This window comes from Lepisma saccharinum, chromosome 9 (assembly GCF_977018435.1).
Source record: "Lepisma saccharinum chromosome 9, izLepSacc3.1, whole genome shotgun sequence".
Lineage (NCBI taxonomy): Eukaryota > Metazoa > Arthropoda > Insecta > Zygentoma > Lepismatidae > Lepisma > Lepisma saccharinum.
Window position 1 is genome coordinate 85,857,774 of NC_139237.1, and position 19,507 is coordinate 85,877,280.

Here is a 19,507-nt window from a genome sequence, read left to right on the forward strand (position 1 = left end):
TAATGATGTGGATGTAAACTCAGCATCACTTGAGAGTTCACAAGGGGATGTGAAATCAGTATCGGGAAGAACGTTTGCAATAAGGTCGGCACACTGCAACGAAGCAAGGAATTTTCACAATTCTCGCGAGAGTCACTGCGCGACTTTTTGCAAAAAAAAAAATTGCAAAATTGAACTTTGCGACCGCTTAGATTGTGTTTGGAATGTTGTGTTTTTCTTCATGCTGCATGGGAATAATAATTCAAATTCAAATTATTATTATTATTATTATTATTATTATTATTATTACTGTCGCAGATCTTTGACTGTGATAAATTAGCCATTTTTTTCTACAGCATTTTCAATAATATTTCAAAAGCTCAAGGGGAGGGGTTAAACCCGGTAACCCCCCCTTGCTTACGCCACTGAACTACACCCACATTATATGGATGAACTGGAAGCGGTTCAAATGTTATTTCTGATATTCAATAGGCCTAACATATATTAGTTACATGATGTTGGTTGATACTAAGAATTGCCCTTGTACAATAACTGATACTGTCCAGTTCATTTCACTTCATATCAGCCGTACTGTACAATCAGTATATAGTTTTAGTTTCAAAACATCCAAAGTTTATATTCATAAATATTTGTGCACAGCGTGTAATGGGTAGATTAATAACAATAAATAAAATTGGACGAAAAGTTAATCTAGTGTAGTACAATGTAAGAACGATTGCTTCATAGAAGATTGATTTCAAAATTTTGACATACAAAAGAAGATAACAATTTAAGCTACTACCATAGCGACTGAAGTTTCATACCCTTGTTTGATTTAGTATTCGTTATTCAGCGTCGTTTTTCTGCCAGTTTTGGCTAATAAGACGATGAAGATGAGTGTTGATATGAAATGGTTGAACAGAGTTAGGTGGTAGAGCAGCCCAGGGCTGAATCTCGCTCTGTAGTAAATAAAAAGACTTTTCAATTCAATTCAATTCAATTCAATTCAACTTCCCCCAAAATTCACTGCTTCATATTTCTGGCAAACAGAACAGATTCTTCGTTGAAAACATGCCGAGTAAGCAATGTCCGTATGATTATCGTGATAATAGGAGGAATTCTTAACTGTGAAAAGTGTGTAAAGTGGTGAAATGCAAATTTTCTCACTGTAAGAAGGCTTCCCATAAGAACACTCGAATCTGTTTGTCCGATTTTTACCCAGAAAACACTGCATGATGACGTCAAGTTGAATATCATCCATTGATGAAGTGACATTCACAATGAATATCCACGCCCAGGAACCCTGGCGTCAGTGAAACAAATTAGGGGTGTTTTACGTAAATTTCCCTAGATGGGGGTGGCCAGGAATTTCATAAGAGATGATATTATCCTTTTTTTATTCACTTGCACTTTGATTTCCCATTTTCAGCTAATAATTTAGTCAATTTACATGTCATGTAGAGTTGCGTTCCATGATTTTAATTTTTTAAAAAAAATCAAATTGCGGTTTCATATAATGGCGTACCGAAAATTGGGGAAGGGGATAATGATGTGCGTTTTATAACTCCATTTTTGTCCAGACCGACCGTTTTATGCATGGGAAATTTGTTAAAATGCAGTATATAGGCAAGTATAAAAAGTTATAACTCTCGCCTATTTTAAGGCCATAAAATTACGAATACACCATCACCACGATAACATGGGTGCAATGCAGATGCAAATATGAACTGCGGAAGGTACGCATCTACTGAAATATGAATACTAACTACTATAAGGCATGTTTTTTGCATAATATAATCTTAAACTAAATGTGATAAATATGTGGAACCGTAAACTGATTTGAAAAAAAAAATGTTTTTTGCATGAAAATTAAAATCAATTTCAATCTGATCATGCTTGATACTACTGAATATAATGAGTTGACGTGACATCTGTGAGAACTGGGACATTCGATTGGGTACTTTCCAGGCGAAATCCTGGGGGGAACGGGGGGATTCCCCCCTCAAAAATCTTCCCTACCAAGAATTTCCGGGGAAGAGAGTTTTTGTTACAACAAACAAAAGATAACTAAAAACTAACTCTCTAGCCTTCTTAAACCCGAAGGTTCATGGCTGCAGCAACACAGGCCTTCCATCTGTCCCTATCTTGAGCAAGATCTATATAGTCTTTCCCATCCCTACCGATTTCCTTTAGGTCCATCTCAACTTTGTCCCTCCATCTTCGTCTTGGCCTTCCTACAGGTCTCTTACCATCTGGTTTCCCAACAAGAATCCTGTAAACTCCTCTTTCCTCTCCCATTCGTGCCACATGGCCTGCCCACCTAAGTCTTCTTGATTTAATTATTCTAATAATATCTGGACATGAGTACAAATTATGTAGTTCTAAATTATGTAACCTTCTCCACTCACCTGTCTCCTCATCCCTTTTAGGTCCAAATATTTTCCTAAGGATCTTATTTTCAAATACTCTCAATTTATGTTCCTCTTTCAATGTAAGGGACCAAGTTTCACACCCATATATTACTACAGGCAAAATTACTGTTTTGTATATTTTAACTTTTAGTTTCTTAGATATTAAACGAGAAGACAAAAGTTTATGAAGAGAGAAGTAACATGCATTTCATGAATTAAGTCTACTTTTTATTTCCTCTTTAATAGAATTTTCATTTGTTAATATTACTCCTAAGTATTTGAATTTGGAAACTGGTTCAAACGAGTTGTTATCAATAATTAGATTTGGATTATTACCTAACACTTGGTTTCGGCCTGTAAGCATATATTTAGTTTTCTCTTTGTTAATTTCCAAACCTATCTCTTTAGCAGTTTTGAAAAATATTTTAGCATTATTCTTAATTGTATTCACATCATCCCCCAGTAAGTCTACATCATCTGCATATGCTAACAACTGAGTCACACCATTTAATTTTAGTCCTTCTTTATTTCTCTTACCTTCCTTACAGCATATTCTAAGGCAAAATTAAAGAGCAATGGAGATAATGCATCTCCTTGTTTTAACCCATCATGAATTGTAAATTTGTCAGACACATTATTACCCACACGAATTTTACTTTCTGTTTCACTGGTGCATATTTTTATCATACTAACAAGCTTCTTAGGTATTCCAAACTCTACTAATATATTATATAATTTATCTCTTTTGACCGAATCATATGCTTTTTTGAAATCAATGAATAGCTGATGGACATTTTGATTATATTCCCACTTTTTTTCAAACAAAAGATAAGCAATAACATTTAATTTCAAATAAACTGTACTAATAATTATATCGAATACATACACAAATTAGTGTACTTGTGAGTGTTTGTTCAATGCTTTTCTCTCTCAAGAGTTCATTAACAAATCTGCATCAATACGCAAGTAAAGCAAGAATTCAAAACAATAATATCAATAATAATAAATTATTTATATTAACATAAAGCAAAAACTAAATAAAAACTTACACCTAATAAAACCACTTCAACTATTTCATAATTTATTAACATCTTTAACCATTTAGTAAAGGAAGTAGTTTGTTATATAAAAGTAACAAATTTATTTCTTGTTGTGTAATTAATAATAATAATAATATATAATATCTAATTTAGTAATTAATTTTTACTTTAATAACATTATAAATATGTATATCGTATAGTTTATAGATATGTATGTTTGTAGGGGAGAGGGTGTTTGTAGATTAAGATCTTTCTTTCTCCCCTCCCCCCCCCAGTCTTAACTGATTTCGCACCCTGGACTTTCACAAGTTGCCAAGGACAAACTGTTCGTTGCAGTGTACACACACAGGTCGAAAACGCTTGTTGTTCCGAGACGAACACGTAAAGGGGTGTTTGCTGTGGACGAGTGTCGCGACGTGTCTAGCGTTTTGCGTGTCCAGACTTGACCCTCCCCCTTGGCCCCTGCTCGCTTCTCCCATGACGCTAGGATTTGGGTCGCGACCTATTCCCCAGCATAATATATGGGTCGTATTGGACAGAAGCTTTCAGCGGCTGACATTGGGGTACTCTGCTATCCGTTGCCTTTCAGATCTTCACTTGGCACGTGCCGGAGCCATATTGTCTGCTTACGTCACGAGTACAGATGTCGCCACTGCATTACGTAATGCGTCTAGATTTCAGAGGAAATATATGACTATCATTTCCCATATTATTTTCTCTTCTAGTACTCATATCCACTCTGTGATTATCTGGAGTGGAAGCAGTTCTGTAAATGGAAGGTTGGTCTGTCAAAATAAGGCGTTCCAAAGCACATTCTGAAGCGGTGTAAAAAGTGTGAACTAAATCAAGACACTGGAGCAGCAGTTCTTTGTAGCCCAAGGCCTGCTAAGTGGCATTTCATTGGGTGACGCTTGTTCAGCGCATCGATTCCCGTCGCCGCTGTTTTCTGTTTTCTGGATTTTGAGATCGCACTCCGCTACTATTGCTTCATCTTTCGATTAAATAGACACATTTCATAATATGCTCTCCACGTTTTCTTTAAATTATTCCCGTCCTGAGACTTTACGGACAGTCTTCATAATTAGATGCATATCAGTGGCGTACCTAGAATATTCGAAGAGGCGTATGTCTTCTTTGTGTGTGTGGGGTGTGTGTGTGTGTGTGTGTGTGTGTGTGTGTGTGTGTGTAATTAGTGCAATATTTTGCAATCTTTCATGACTTAGCATATTTTCTTAGGCATTCCTAGCCAAAGGTGGGGGTAATTACCCCCACTAATCACCCTTGGGCACGAAATTCATTCAAGTTCTTCTCTTAAATATTAAGAATGGATTGCATATTGCAACGAGAAATATATTCAGATTTCGACGCAGTTGAAAATTTAATCTTTTCTGACATGCATTGTTAAAGAACGAAGCAATCCCTTAGTAAAACCTGATTTCCGTTTCTTTCACGTTTGTTGTAATTGGATAATTTTCCCTTTTTACTTCCTCACAACTCTTTTATTCTATGTAGTCTATTGTTATATATATACATTTTTTTTACTTTATTCGCCTTACATGTGTAGTACAAGTACATTTCTGTGCTTCCGGTTTTGAAAAGAATAACATGGAGTTCAAAGGTGTAAAGGCAGTGTCTTAAGAAAAGGCGACAATATTTGTGTGGCTTTTGGTTTCAACATTAGATAGGGGACAAATAATTGATCTCAGGTATCTATGCATCGTTTTCAGACGGACCCGATACGGAAAAATCAGTGGATTTAGGCAGAAAAGGGAAAAGATTGGACACAAACACGAGGGAGTAGGCTCTGCAGTCGGCACTTCATCAAATCAAATGAAAATATTTTACGTGTTTCGAAAATTATAATTGTCTAACGCTCATGTGTTCACTAAATTTAAAAGTTGGAACTGTTTATAATCATATTAGAACGAATTTGCATTTTGGCTGTAGTTAAGCGTTTTCTCCATGAGGGTCGGGAGGGAGTGTCGAACGGGTCCGTTGACCGTCCCCATCCCCCTGGAAATTGGTATCGTTCATTTCAAGTTACAAAAAAGCAGAAAGTTTGTTGTTTTTATTGTTGATAACAGAAATAAAGTTCACTTGGTTAGTATTTGAACAGAGTAATCAATGTAAAAAATGCATTAGATCGAAAAAAATGAGTGAAAAATGCAGGAACCATGTTACACACGTTCATAGAGATTTAAATGATTTAAAACCTATACTTGGTCGAGCAGGATTGCGTATTCTCTTTGGCGATTGGAGAAGTTTGGTAATTGATACTGTACAAGGGCAAATGGACAAAATATTTTGGAATAGTATTACAAGGAGCTTGTACACAGACACATCAAATGGGGAATCAGCGAAGTTGAAATCTGATATTTTAGTAAAATTTAAAATTTTGTTCAATAATGACATTTCAGAACCCATAAGAAATATTAATGTTAGAATTCCATTGAAGCCTGGATTTGTACCTGTGAAAAGGAAAGGTTACAATCTACCTTACTTTATGCGTGATGAAGTAGGCAAGGCAATAAAAGATTTGTGCCAGCAAGGAATCTTAGAAGAAATAGAAAGTTCTGATTGGAGTAGTCCTGTAGTTCCTGTGCGAAAAGCAGATGGAAGTATTCGTGTATGTGCTGACTATAGCAAAACTGTAAATCCAAATGTAGATACTTTACAATATCCACTTCCAACTTTTGACGAGCTTTATCATAAGTTAGGTTCACACAAGTGGTATACGAAGATTGATCTACGTTCAGCTTTTCATCAATTATTAGTCGAAGAAAAGTCTCAACGTGTTCTTACCATTGTAAATGAAGGTCATTTGTATATACATAAACGTTTACCATTTGGAACTAAAATAAGTTCTTAAGTATTTCAAAGAGCCATGGATACAATACTTGGTGGTATTGATGGAGTGGTATCATTTATTGATGACATTCTTTTAGGAGCAGATGCATTGTATGACTGTTACAAACTAACTGTATTAGTTTTGGAAAGATTGATGCAGTACAATGTGAAAGTAAATTTGCAGGTCTGAATTTTTTGTTCATGAAGTAAATTTTCTAGGAAGGAAATTCACGGAATATGGAATTTTACCTACAAATGAACATGTTCAGGCAGTGTTAAAATGTTAGTTGCCTGAGAATAAAAAGGAATTTGCGACATTCATGGGTTTAGTGGCGTATCATGCACGATTTTTGCCTAATTTGAGTTCTAGGATACCTAATCTTTATTTATTGCAAAAGAAGAGTGTACAATGGTTTTGGAATGAAGAATGTGTGAGAGGGAGTTTCAGCTAGTTAAGCAGCTATTAGTTTCTGCACCTGTTTTAGTAGCATTTGACACTCGATTGCCATTAGTTTTAGTCACGGATGCAAGTGGCTATGGGATAGGTTGTCAGTTGACACATGAAATAGAAGGAGTGCTGAAACCTATTGCATGTTTTTCAGCTACTTTAACAGATAGTCAGAAAAGTTACTCTCAAGCTGACAAGGAAAGTTTGGCAGTAGTGGAAGGTATAAAACATTTTCATATATATTTGGCAGGAAACAAATTTAAAATTCTAACAGATTCTTCAACAGGTAAATCGATATTAGATCCGGACAAAGCAATTTCTCCTGCAGTATCTATGAGATGGCAAAGATGGAGGTTACTTCTAGCAAATTATGATTATTCCATTCATTACACGAAGAATGTAGGGATAGCTGATGTTTTGTCCAGATTACCTGTGTCATGTTTAGTGAATGAAGAAGAGGATTTACCTATTTATTTTTTGGATAATGAGACATTGATGAGTGAAGATCCTTTAAGAGTTGAAGAAGTAATTGAAGCAATGAAACAGGATGAAACATTGTTACTAGCATATGAATACACAGTGAAGGATTGGAGGAATATAGCACGTAAAGAAGTTGGAGAATTGAAAATTTATTCTCAGAATAAAAATGTCTTAAATTGCAATAATGGAACGTTATGCCATGGTGAGCGAATTGTAGTGCCAAAATTATTGAGAAATAAGGTTCTACAACACTTGCACAAATTTCATTCTGGAGTTGTGAAGTCCAAACATGTTGCAAGAAAGTACTTTTGGTGGCCGAGCATGAACCAGAGAATATAGAGAATTATGTTCTGTCGTGCGATGTGTGCAGAAGACATTCAAGAGCACCAAATAAACAAAAGTATGTTTCATGGAAGCCTGAAAATGAACCATTTCACAGAGTACACATAGATCATTTTTTCTTCCATGGATATAAATTTCTTATTTTAGTGGATGCATTTAGTAAATACGTAAATGTTTGGCAAGTTGTTCATTTAACGGCTGAAGAAACTGTTGAGAAGTTGACAAATCATTTTTTCCATATTTGGAATACCAAATACCATATGTTCTGATGGTGGCCCTCCATTGGCCAGCAGGGATTTCCAGAGATTTTGTATCAATCATGGAATAAAATTAATTAACAGTCCACCATATAGACCATGTGCAAATGGAGAAGTTGAAAGGCACGTACAAATCATCAAAAGGTACATGACTTTTAACAGGAGAGATAACAAAAGGCAACGTCAACAGACGCAATGCTTCTGTAGATAAATTCTTAAAGAGAATGTTGTTCTATCACAACAATACTGTAAATGTGATTATGGGGAAATCACCAAATGAAATTTTATTTTCATACAAAGTAAACGCCAATAAATTAATTCATAATGATAGAACAAGGGTTATTTATGAGGCAGAGCATTATAAGAAAGGATCTGGAGTATATTATTATTGTCCAGAAAGAAAGCAGTATGAAAAAGGCGAGATAGTAGGACAATTATCGCACTCAATTTTCAAAGTTAAGAGGGACAATTACACAAGAAATGTTCATTTTTCATTTTTGAAGCCCGAGATTTCCAGAAGGAACGATAGTGGAAGATATGGTTATGGTGAACGCTCAACACGATGTACTGAAGAGTTTGGTGGTGAGCAAAATCAATTTGCTAACTTGGACTATATGGAATTACCTTCTGTGGCTCACAATGAAGAAATGGAGCAGCAGAGACAAGGAGGTATGCAGGGCCTGGAGAAGCCAGGATGTTCGAAACAAGAGTCCACTGAAGCAGCTGCATTTCCACGAAGGTCTGCAAGGATACATAAACCACCTTGCAGATATGAACCAGATTAGAAATGTTAAGATTATTGTTATTATTATGTTTCATTTTGTAACCAAGGGGAATATTGTTATATATTAGTTTACGTTATGAAGCCATGGTCTGAAACAGCCATATATATTATTGTTGTTATAGTTACTGGTTGTTGATTTTTTTATACATGTGTAATGGAGTTAATATAAAGATGTTCGAACCCAAGTGTTTCATTAAATAAGTTCTTTGAATCAATACAGGATAAATATTTTACGTGTTTCGAAAATTATAATTGTCTAACGCTCATGTGTTCACTAAATTTAAAAGTTGGAACTGTTTATAATCATATTAGAACGAATTTGCATTTTGGCTGTAGTTAAGCGTTTTCTCCATGAGGGTCGGGAGGGAGTGTCGAACGGGTCCGTTGACCGTCCCCATCCCCCTGGAAATTGGTATCGTTCATTTCAAGTTACAAAAAAGCAGAAAGTTTGTTGTTTTTATTGTTGATAACAGAAATAAAGTTCACTTGGTTAGTATTTGAACAGAGTAATCAATGTAAAAAATGCATTAGATCGAAAAAAAATGAGTTAAAAAATGCAGGAACCAGGTTATTCACGTTCATAATCTACCATTCAATCCGAGGAGGTTCCACAGTTTTATGAATTCAAAAATTCTAATTTTAGACGAGGTCACACACAATATAAACTTTATGAGTATATTTTCTAACTTCTAAAATTGTTTCCTGAATGACAGTTGCAAAATACAATAACTGTGCATTTCAGTAGATATAGTAACTATAAAATGTAAAAGAATTAATTATTTCAATGTTTATAATTAGGCTAATGTAAGCGTTACTTCACCTGCAGAAATCGTATCAAAAACGAAACTTTTGGTAGTAAATCAAAATTGCCTTGGAAAATATTAAAGGGTGTTTCATAAAGTGCTCAGTTTTTAAATCGCTTGTCATTTGTTTGTTTGAAGGTTGGCTACACTGTTTTTATCACTTACGCAATCTCTGATCACTCCGATTATTACTTGAGCAATTTCTTGTCATTTGTTCAGTTTAGTTGCCATGGAGCGGTTCACTATCGAGCAACGCGTCATTATCTTGAAAACGCATTACAGAAACTGCAGTATTATGCACAGAGAGTTCGTAATCTTCGCGCGATCTTCGGACGTAACTATGCCCCCCGTGCAACTACAGTTAGGAGGTTGGTGAAGAAATTCGAGATATCCTGGTCAGTTGCAACCATAAATTCACCTGGGCAAAAACGTAGTCGTCGCACAGATGAAAACATTGCAGTAGTGCAAGACGTGTGAATGTTAGCCCCGTGAAGTGACTTCGCCGTCGTTCACAACAGTTGGGGATATCGGTATCCTAAGTGCAACGAATACTGAAAGAAGACCTTCATATGCACCCTTACAAGGAGGTTCAGTTGACGCAAGAGATCAAAGCAACCGATCATGCGAAACGAAGAAATATGCCATATGGACATATGCCAGACATCATTTTTCACTTTTAAATCGCATACGGGCATATGCTGGACACTTTTCACTTTTGAATTATTAAATCGTAGTGAATGTGTACAATAATAAAAATAAAAATGTCAACTTTCATGCAATTTTGGCTGAGTTATTGCATTTTCAAAAACTGCGCACTTTATGAAATACCCTTTAATATTGTCCTTAATATCTGCAATGGGAACTTGACCAAACCGGAAGTTCCATACCCGCCTTCAATAATCGAATTGTCAGATCGTTTTTGTTTTTTTTGTTTATCCAGGACTATCCCCCATAGAGAAAAAGGAATAAAACTGCTGAAAGCTCAATTACTGTGTGTAATGTGGTCCCGAGTTCGATACTCGGTGGAGGCACGTAGTGGTTCGGATTCCACTTTAAACTGTAGGTCCAGTCCCAATTACTGTGCATAAAGTGGACTTAAAACACCAACCCAATGAGAATCAATCAATCAAACTGTGTGTAGTGAAATTTATGACGCTGCATTTTAAACGTCCCTTGGATAAATATAAAAACATCCCGTTACCATGCGATGACTGTCCTTCATGTTTCAACATGCTTTTTCATTAAATGTCCTCACCTTGTTCAATATAATAATTATTGAGGTGGTATGATCGATAGATTCAGAATACACGGGGATATTTTCACGTTAACTTTGATATTCGTGATTAGACCAGCAAGGTAATGGAATCGCCACTAGAGGCGCTGACTTCAGACTGATTTTATACGGAGGCTGCTTCACAGCTTCACTCTGGTGGCCACTGCTAGAACTGTCAACGATGCGGGTGTCTAGCAAAGGTCGCCACTGCAGTACTTTGGTCTCCAATGCACGCGAGATGTCCCGATTTCTTTTCTTTTTTTTATTCAGTGGAAAAGAAAGTTTGAGGCACGTGAACTTGTGAATTAAAAACAAATGAAAATTACATTCTAAACTTTTTGGTAGAAGGAAAGAAAAAAAAGTATTTTTGCGACCGTGACAGGACTCGAACCTGCAATCTTCGGATCCGAAGTCCGACGCCTTATCCATTAGGCCACACGGTCACACCAAAACGAGGCCAGGGTCTGGAATGATATTGAAGCAGGCCGAAGAATGTCGAACTCTCCCGAAACCTACAACTATTTTTCCTACATTTGAAAATGCAGCACGGTATGAGTTATAAGAGTGTATATATATATTTTTTTTGTAATTTCTTGTTTCGTTAAAACATTCATAGCCCTCTCTCCCCTTCACAAAGAATTACTAAAAAAAATTGCAGGGAAAATGTCAATGGCCAAACATTTTCCTTCGGTCATAAAACCAATAATAATAAATAAAATCCTTTGCGCAACAGCCCATGAAGGGCCTTGGCTTACCTACCGACTGCCAGTCTCCCTCCCACGCTTCCCTTCGTCACCTCTAAGCGTGGAGATCTTCAACCAGCATTGGAATAGTCGGGGGGTCAGCCCCACGTATCCCCAGCCGTTATAGTAGGTCTCCGTGACCGGATTACGCTTACTCATTCGAAGCTCCCCAATTTCCTCACGATGGTGGGTTGCCACCGGCCCTATACACAGGTCGAAATTTCCCGAGACTAAACCCGGGATCGAACCCATGCCGTCCCGCAGTCGCCGTCCCCTCTTCGAAAATCCTTGCCACACCACTGATCAAAAAGGTGTGTACTTTTTAAATTTCGTGTATTGGGTTACATTTTGTGTTCAAATTAAACTTGATTTTGTTTTTTCTTTCATTCAGGGTAAACTTACTTTGGTAAAGTCTCCAATTTTGTTAATTTTCGGTATACTAACAAATTTTGGCCTCCTAATCACGAATCTGTTGTAAAAAACCGGGGGTCACGTCTGAAAATTGTACATTTTGACGAAACATCGTTAGCCCCAAAAACCATCCACGGGTAGCCCCACGAACCATTCACACGAGGTTAGGTTAGGCCTGTTAGGTTAGGTTCCATTAGCACTCATTTCACCCCTAAATTCATCGAAAAAAAATAGAGTTCGCACTAGAATTGAACACCATAAATCATTTTCTTGTAATTGGAAACAATGACAGGAGATTACATTTTCGTTCGTAAAACTACGCATATACATTTTCGTTCGTAAAACTACGCATATACACCTTTATATATAAAAAAATTCAATCGGCTTTTTTCAAATTTCCAGACGTGACCCCCGGTTTTTTACAACAGATTCGTGATTAGGAGGCCAAAATTAGTTAGTATACCGAAAATTAACAAAATTGGAGACTTTCTCTATATTGTCAATTCGCTCCCTTACTTTTCTCGTGGGGTGCCCTCCATCTATTCGCGCGTGTCTAATGGGCCCAGGGACAGGGGCGCATCCAGAAATAAAATTTGGGGGTGCCGATCCCCCAAGGCCAATGGCACTCCCTATAATAATTCAGAGTGGCTAATCATCGGGAATTCCGGGAATTCTGCGTGAATTATTGGCTCCGGGAATAATGCGTGGATTCTACTTGAATTTTTGTCCGTAGACGTGAAAAATTGCAACTTTTATTAATCCAAATCCTATTGAATTTATACATATTGATAAATGCCCTGACGCAAGATTTTCACAGTTGTTTTTATTTTTATCGAGGAAGGAAAATAATGTTGTGTGAAAAATAAAACAGAATTCTCTTGATCTGTTTACTTTGTTACTGTCCTTCGTAGAGCAATCTGACAGACGGAAGATTATTGCAAGATAAGATTTCTTGAAGGTAGATTTGAGTTTGAAATTCTTACATAATTAACAATTTTTCGCAGGTGAGAATATATACTACATTTGTGTAACTTCTGTTTGTAGATGTATTTCGAGTCTGAGTACGTGAAATGGCAAATGTAAACTAAGGACCTCAAATTAAATGTTTTAAATATACAGTTTAGACCTAATTAAATTAGAATTTTTGGATACATTGGAATCACAGACACTTCATATTGTTACTATATTTGTGTGTGCATATCAGTGGCGCAACTACAGTGCGGCAGCGGACATCCCCCCCCCCCAACCTTGAATGGAAATCAATTCTAAGGAGGGCAAGGGGGGTAAACATTGATGGCCAAGGGCACCTGCAGAGGGCACAGAGGGGCAATTATCCCCCTCGATTTTAAATTTTATGCAAATAAAAATACATTTCATAAACGTTTTTCGCTCGCTTATCTCGCAATACCTGCTTTTTTAGTCTCGTCAAGTTCAGAGCTGTAGCCCAGAAGCGGCGGGAGTAGGCCCTGGCCGCCGAACAGTCTAAATGATAAAAGTTGTAAAAGAGAGAATGCCATGGCGCCTCGTGAAATTATTTGCGCCCTATTAAAGCAATATTGTTTTCAGTTTGAAAAAAAAAAGATTAAAAATGTTCTTGTTCGCTTCACTCGCAATATGATTGTTTTCTGTAATGCATTGTAAATTGTCAGAGACAGAAATAAGACTTATCTTAATGAATTTTGTCTTAAATGCATGAACAATTCTTGGGAGGAAAAGGACCGTGCACATTTGAGAGACAATTTATATCATTTTTTGCTGTTGGTTTGTTATGAGGTGGACGAATTGATTATGTAATGAATATAAATAATAGACTTATATGCTGTGGGCATATATATATATATATATTAAAGAAACTTTGAATGCGTACACAATTTAGTGTTGGCATGTATTTTCTTATTTTACATCACTGTCGGTAACGCGTCTGACTACCATGCTCAAGGTCCTGGGTTTCCGGCCGGTTCAAATCCGGGAACTTTTCTAACGGTGGAAGCGGCCCCGGCGCCCACCCAGCGTCGAATAACATGGGTACCTGGGGGAAACCCTGGGGGGTAAAGGCGGTCAGAGGCGTGATGCTGATCACATCACCCCCACTCACGACCGGATCAAGAAAGTGTGGGGCGTTACCCCCACACCCCCTATACGCCTTCATGGCGTGGTGCTATGCACAGGGGAACACTTTACCTTTACCTTTACCATTTTGAATATGTGTAAAACAATATGTTGTACATGAAAGTTATACATGTTATATGTACAAAAAGAATAATATTCTGAGTGCATTTATCATGCATTGCCATTCATAAATACAGTTTGTGTACTTGTTTTCCATTATTAATGAATGTGAAACTGAACTTTTTTTTTAATGTTTAAAATCGTTTGTTCCAATACAAATGCTTTAACACCGACTTCTACCACCTTGTTTGTAATTTACGAGGATGATGATAACGTCTTTGACACTACCACTACTACTACTACTAATAATAATAATAATAGTCATAATAATGTCATTATTATTATTATTATTATTATTGGTACGTTTATCCTGGTAGTCCCCCCCCCGACAATAGTTCGTGGTTGTGCCTCTGGTGCGTGTGTGTGGGTGTTGAGAGGCAGTAATACGCTAGGTTGAAATAGAGAAAACATCTGCTTGTGGCCTTGCATTTTTTGAAAATTTGCCTTGAAAACCGGGAATTATACTTGAATTTTATCATGGTCATAGAGTAGTCACCCTGTAATAGTATGAGGCAAGTTATTTTTTTTTTTTAAATTGTAATTTCAGAATTGAATGTCTGTTGACACTTTTCAGAAGCAGTTTGAAATATGTTGCTGAACTTTTCATCTAAAATCTCCCGAAGTCTCTGAAGCAGTTTTGTGATGTCTCTTCGGTAAGAAAAAACCGAGGCTAAAATGTGATGAAGGGCTCTCAATACTTTGACAACTGTGCAGTGAAATTGAAAAGCTTTTCTCAGATAAAGAGTACAATTAAGAAGGTCCCTACTTTTTAACTGCGGCTGGAAGATCGCTTGAGATGGCTCACTCACTTAACTGACAAGGTTTAAGGCATTTTACATAAACATGAAGTGAATAGACTTCTTCTATAAATCAAGTTCACCACACATGGGCGTCTGGAAGGATGGGGGCCCCCTAGAAAATGAAAGTCAACCAAAAATTATGTATTTCACACATAATTTCATTTCAGCCAGAATAATACGTGTTAATTATTGCACGAACATAATCAATTCAAATTTAAGCAATGTTTTTTTTTGACGGAACAACACTATTATTGCGGAAAATATACCTTGTTTGCCCCCCCCCCCGGAAAAATATCTTCGTTACCCCTCCCTGGAAAAAAATCATATGCGGACGTCCATGTCCACACACTAACAGTACTTTGTTTTTACTATCTGGTACATAGTGCAATATATTTGTTTTTAGTATTTCACCTCTGCATGTATTATTTCTAAAAAAAAAACACAAACATCACTTACTGTACAAACAGTTTCTCACTCAAGTCAGATTTTCAGCTGATATATCACTACCCAGTGAAAAACTAAAAAAAAATTTAGTGGCTGTTATTTTCGGAATCCACAAACCGTGCACACACACACACAGAATACTATACTGACAATGCTGAATCTAGCATAGTATCTGGCCCCCCTGGATACGCCCTTGAGTGGGGCTTATTGTTATTATTATTATTATTATTATTATTATTATTATTATTATTATTATTTACACGTGTAACTCAAGCATCTTTATATTGGGATTCTCTCTCATATGTAGCAAATATTCAGGATATATATTCTCTTCAAGTGTGGTTTACACTGCCGTAGCCAGGCATGGGCTTACAGGGTCCGTGCCCTCCCGAAATTTTGCCAAATTATCTTTAAAAAATGTTTTAAACTTTTACATTCCAAAATAACTTTTTTTGATTGACTCGTGTTTACATGTTATGCATGGAAATTTATTTGAAACCACAGCCAGATGTATCGTTCCTCGTATATGTAAGGACGACCTTATTTTTTACAATTACAACATAATTAAAAATGTTACCCCATGGTTCTCTATGTAACAGAAAAATTTCGTGTTTAAAATTAGATGAAAGTATATTGTTACTGACAAATATGATGAGAATATTAATTGTCTGCATCACGTAATAGCAAAGTTAATATCAAAATACGTATTTATTTCAGGATTATTGTTATAATCCTCTGCGCGGCAGCCCGTGAAGGGCCTTGGCGTACCTACCGACTGCCGGTCTCCCTCCCACGCTTTCCTTCGTCACCTCTAAGCGTGGAGATCTTCAACCAGGATTGGAATAGTCGGGGAGTCAGCCCGACGTATCCCCAGGCGTTATAGTAGGTCTCCGTGACCGGATTACGCTTACTCATTCGAAGCTCCCCAATTTCCTCACGATGGTGGGTTGCCACCGGCCCTATACACAGGTCGAAATTTCCCGAGACTGAACCCGGGATGTGTCCACCCAAACCTTTTGCTGTCATCCAGTGCCTACTCATTCTAGAAAATCTGTCACCTCCACTGCACAAACTGTTTCTTGCAACGTTCAACATCACGTAATCTGTGACTAACACCACAAAAATCGTAAAATATGCGAGTTTAATATTTTCGATAACATTCTGGCTGACAAAATAGTAAATATTTCATTCACTATAACCCATGATCGACGGGCCTAGAAGTAGAAGGGCCTTGGCCTATCTGCCGACTGCCAGTCTCCCTCCCGCAATCCTACCTACAGGTGTGGAGATCTTCAACCGGTAATGGGGGTGACGTGGGGTCAGCACGTCGAACCCCCACGCTACTCACTCATAGCTCCCCAATTTCCTCACGATGGTGGGTTGCCACCGGTCCTATGCACACAGTGGAAGGAGTTATGTGTACATTTTTTTAGTAGTCAGTCTTCATTTTGCTATATTTTCCTGTCTTTGGCGTTCTTCTTTTGCTTTCTTTTTTTAGAAATACTGGACCAAAAGGAGGGTTATAACCCCCACCAAACCCCTTCCCCTTTGGGCACGCCACTGTATACACAGGAGGCCGAGAACACAGATTGAACTCGGGCGGACTCGAACCCATACCGTCCCGCAGCCAAAGCACAGCACAGCGCCTTACGCGACCGAAACAAAAACAAGAACTTAAGATTCTGATCGAAAGGAAGTCAGTTTTCAGTCAAAGAAGAAAGAAGGAAAGTAGTTTCAAGATCTTCCACCAGAGGTCAGCACGAGAAGTGACTGTTTAAAGTAGTTCCAATATTAGCTACTAGATGGTAGGCGATTCAATATAGGAGCTAAAAGCATTGCAAGCTACCAGGTTCGTATCGAAGGTAGAAGGGAGGGGGGAGGTAAAGGAACCATGCCCCCTCTCGAAGTATCAAATATTTTAATGAAATCCTATAGAATCTAAGAAAATAACTGACGATTTTTCAGAGTTTGCAAGAATTTTGATTTTGTCCTAGCACATGGGTTGTTTTTTGGAGACATGTAGGCTTCAGAAATCTGCATTCTACAATATTTTGGGGCCTCCCCGATCAAGGACGTATTTAGGGGGTCCAGACCCCCCACACGCACACCCGGAAGACTTATTAAGTACGAAAATTAAATAATGAAAATACTCGTTTAGCATTTGTTGTATAATTTCCTCTGAACTTAATGGAAGACAAGGCTTATATTGGGATCATACGGCTTTGAAGGACAGGAAGGACGTATTTATGGGGGTTCAGGGGTTCGGATGTTACGGGCTGCTAATTTAATAACTAACTAATTAACTCAATTAACTCAACTGAACTGAGTTTAGCAACGCAACAACGAAGAATCTCTCGCCTCACCTGCTGGGCGAATTAAACATTACATGAATTATAATACGGTCAGGATAAGTGCCTAACAGTCGGAGTTACCGAGAATAAACCTAGGAGGATTTGATTTTAAATACCTGAAATGACGTTACATAATACTACGGTGTTTCTGAATATACACATATATTAAAGCACAGATAAATACACAGTACATCTTGCCCTCTTTCACTCGATCTCACATTCATTCTCTCATTCTATGGCATATTGCGACAATATCACAAATACAAAGGTTAGATTAATTACTACTTTGACCATACTCTTGCTCTGTCTTGGCTACATTGCCTTTTACAATTTATCGTTTAGGATTTTAAGTATAAAGTGAATAATTGTTCCTTGTGCGAACCCCTTCTATCTTTTCTGAAGGTATGAATATATTCAATGAACTATTGTTTGCTGTTAACATAAACTCTCATCTTTAAATTGATTATTCCGCCGGAAAACAGATGTCTAGGGTTGCCATAGCACTGATTTAAGTTATGCAATGATTTGATTCACGCAGATTCGCGGTAGATAGTCGTCATCTCTCTCACACACGCGCATGGTAGGATCTTACCTTCGCTGCATTCCCTCTGACCTGGGTTGGTTGAAAGTGGTACTATAGTTTTGGAAGTCCTCCACACTCCATTGTTGCACCTCGCGGTTATCCTGGTTGGCGAAAGTGGATCAGTCGGCAGTTCCATCTGGCATCATCGGATCCTGGCTTCACTCGTTCACTTCGCAGGGACGTCCAGGACGGTACACGCCCACTGTCGACTCCATACGACAACTTGCGCAATAATAGGTCAGTTCTTCGCGGTCACTCGTAAGTACAGATACGTGACTTGGGCGATGAGACGAACATACGCGATGAGCCATTCGCGGTTTCACATGGATATCAAATGTTATTAACTTTCACTACTTTGGACGTTGTTTCGGACGATTGACACAGGTGGACGTGTCTGGCGTTATTCTCACATAACCACACGTATGTGCACGGATGCGTTGACGGCGAGGGGGAGAAGGACCCCCTGGTTCTATTCTGCTCTACTCCATGGCTCTGAAACACTCACTCGAGGAAAAACAAATCCAGACCTCGAGTCTGCTTGCAACTCGCAGCTCGGTCGCGCGTAGCTCACACTCCGGTGGCGATTGTAGGCAAAACTGTGTCAAAACTGTGTCTCGCTATTCCAAATCATCCCTTTTATTCCAGATTTGAACGTGGTGACGCGCTACCCTCTATGATCAGGTGCTTGTTTATTGTTTCTGGTGCTTTGACCGTTGTCCTCCTATCCTGGTCAATGCTCACTCCGGTCCTTAACCCCTGGCAGCAGCCCCTCGCGCAGAGATTAGGCTAACTCTTCCTCTTTTGTATTCAGTCACGAAAAGCAAGGCCAACTCAGTAGGGTAGCTTCTCCCTTTCAATCCAGCGATGAATCTTTAATAATTCATAACTCCCGTAGTTCTGTTCTGATTAGGATCAAATCTTGGAATCAGTACTTTCATGATGTGGTCTTCCGCTGGTTGAAATCTCATCCAATTCGGTCCATTGGTTTAGAAGTTGCATTTTTCTTGATATTCCCATAAGAATGCATGTAAATCCGAATTCGGGCGAAGACGGTGGTTGAGCAAGCTATACCGCGTTTGGTAGAACCTGTCCCGCTTCCCGCGCTAGGGAGCGCTCAACAGTTTCCGTGCTGGGGAAAGTCAAAGCCAGGCAGCCAATTAAAATACGCAACGTCGCAACAGCGTCTACGTAAACGCCTCTCTTCTGGCTTTCATTCGCTCCTCGCTGCCCAGCAGACGATTTTTTCCTCGTTTCTCATTGACACCGAAACTGTTGAGCGCTC

General features: G+C 38.1%; 1 non-coding gene across 1 annotated transcript; it reads right to left on the reverse strand.

The window, feature by feature from the left end:
• Window positions 1-11,034: 11,034 nt before the first annotated feature.
• TRNAR-UCG (transfer RNA arginine (anticodon UCG)) lies at window positions 11,035-11,107 on the reverse strand. Its single transcript has one exon. It is a non-coding gene; the product is annotated as a tRNA-Arg (tRNA).
• Window positions 11,108-19,507: the final 8,400 nt, after the last annotated feature.